Source organism: Gossypium raimondii, chromosome 13 (assembly GCF_025698545.1).
Source record: "Gossypium raimondii isolate GPD5lz chromosome 13, ASM2569854v1, whole genome shotgun sequence".
Lineage (NCBI taxonomy): Eukaryota > Viridiplantae > Streptophyta > Magnoliopsida > Malvales > Malvaceae > Gossypium > Gossypium raimondii.
The window spans coordinates 38,774,407-38,776,296 of NC_068577.1; the positions used below are offsets into that span (position 1 = coordinate 38,774,407).

At 34.8% G+C, this 1,890-nt stretch overlaps 1 long non-coding RNA gene across 1 annotated transcript; it reads right to left on the reverse strand.

Moving 5' to 3' along the window:
• Positions 1 to 535: 535 nt before the first annotated feature.
• Positions 536 to 1,890, reverse strand: LOC128035939 (uncharacterized). Its single transcript, XR_008192607.1, has 2 exons — positions 1,141 to 1,890; positions 536 to 1,052 (listed from the first exon to the last, which is right to left on the reverse strand). It is a non-coding gene; the product is annotated as an uncharacterized LOC128035939 (long non-coding RNA).

Genomic DNA, 1,890 nt, shown 5'->3' on the forward strand with positions numbered 1-1,890 from the left:
TAATATAATCTCGATAGTTTAAGATCTAATTAAAATGTTTTAAAATTTAAAATTAATATAAAATAAAAGTTATAATTCGGGATATCATTTTATCGCTTTCATTCTTAGGTCTTGTATGAATTTTTTATCTTTTAATTTTATTTGAAAAGTAGAAAAAGAAAATAAATCATATAGAGAGAGAGTTAGCCCTCTTTATAACAATCACTCGCTATAACAGCTAAATTTTTAGTAAAACTGATCTTTTATGTTTTTTTTAATCTTCTAAAACAATTTTTCATTTATAAAAGCAACAATCATAATTATGAAGTACATTCTTTATTAAATTAATTCTCAATAACAGTTATAGTTATTTCATGTAAGCAACCCTATTTATTATAATTATTAAATAAAAGGTTTTAATTAAAATATTATTTCAATTAAACATCTAAATTTCACATGAAAAATATATTAATTATATTTTATTAAATAAAATAATCTTCAATTAGTGGAATTAAATATATTAATTTAATAAACTATCAAGTTCCATAATTAAATATTTACTATGAATTTGATACACCATCAATTTATAACTTGATTACTTGAATTTAATATATGTGATAAATTAATTAATTTAATATGATAATTCATATAGATTAATTCATGTGAAAAATGTAAAATAAAATATGGATAAAAACAATTATGCATAAAAATGTCTGAGAACGGAGAAAGGGAAGACTTGATCGGAGATCGGAATACCAAAAAAGTTCATTTTAAGGACTTGGATTCTGGTGTGGAAAATGATATGGTTGTGGACTCTACTCCGACGCTGGAAATCTCTTGGAGGGACAAAGTTCTGGGTCGAGGGGCTCCTGACTCTGGTAGAGACGAGGATTTTGAATTTCTAGATGGAAATGTGGTGAGAACTACGGTTAATGGTGTTTCCGCTATCAACTTTTCCGAGAGGATCCAACGAATTCTCTTCCGAAATATGGCGACCACGGTGGTTGTTAAATTACTTGGCCGGAAAATTTCTTACTCTATTTTGCATAATAGGATCCACAGTCTCTAGAAGCCTTCACAACAGATTCACATAATGGATGTGGAAAATTGTTATTTCCTGATAAAATTTCAAAGTCATGACGATTATGAGAGGGTGCTTACCCAGGGTCCATGGATTGTCCTTGGCCAATATCCCACGGTTCAACCGTGGACTCCAGAGTTTAATCCTCTCCAAGCATTTCCTAGTAGCACCATGGTTTGGGTCAGATTACCGGGTCTCTCGGGGTTCCTCTATAAGCGCCAAATATTAGAAGAAATCAGAGGTCTGATTGGGACGGTCACCAAGCTCGATTTTCAAACGGACAAAGGGTCGAGGGGAAATTTTGAAAGAACGGTCGTGTGCATTGATTTGATAAAGCCTTTGGTATCTCAGATCTTGATTAACAGGGCGGTGCAGAGGGTTCAGTTTGAAGCGTTGCCATTCGTGTGTTTCCCTTGTGGAAGATTCGGTCATTCAAAGGCCACGTGCGTAGAAATGGGGTATTCACAAAATGCTGACGATGGAATGAACACAGCGATGGAAAGCTTACTGGAGGTGGTCAAAGCGGTGGAGCCATTGGAGCGGTTTGGTCCCTGGATGATCGTTGAGAGGAAGTCACGGCGTAATTCTAGGGCTCGCATTAATACTGAAACGAAAATTGCCATGAATAACGCTCTGAATCTGTTTGGGATTGAAAAGGCTGAGATTAGGGAAAAAGAAGCAGATGTTTCGGGGATAACATTTCAAAAAGGGGAATTTCTCAAAGGGATCAATCAAAGGAGCGCTTCTACGGATAAGGGAAATACTGGGTTAATAACCAAAACGGCAAATATCTTTAGCGTGTTGGGAAAAGCAGATGTGGACGGGCTGGA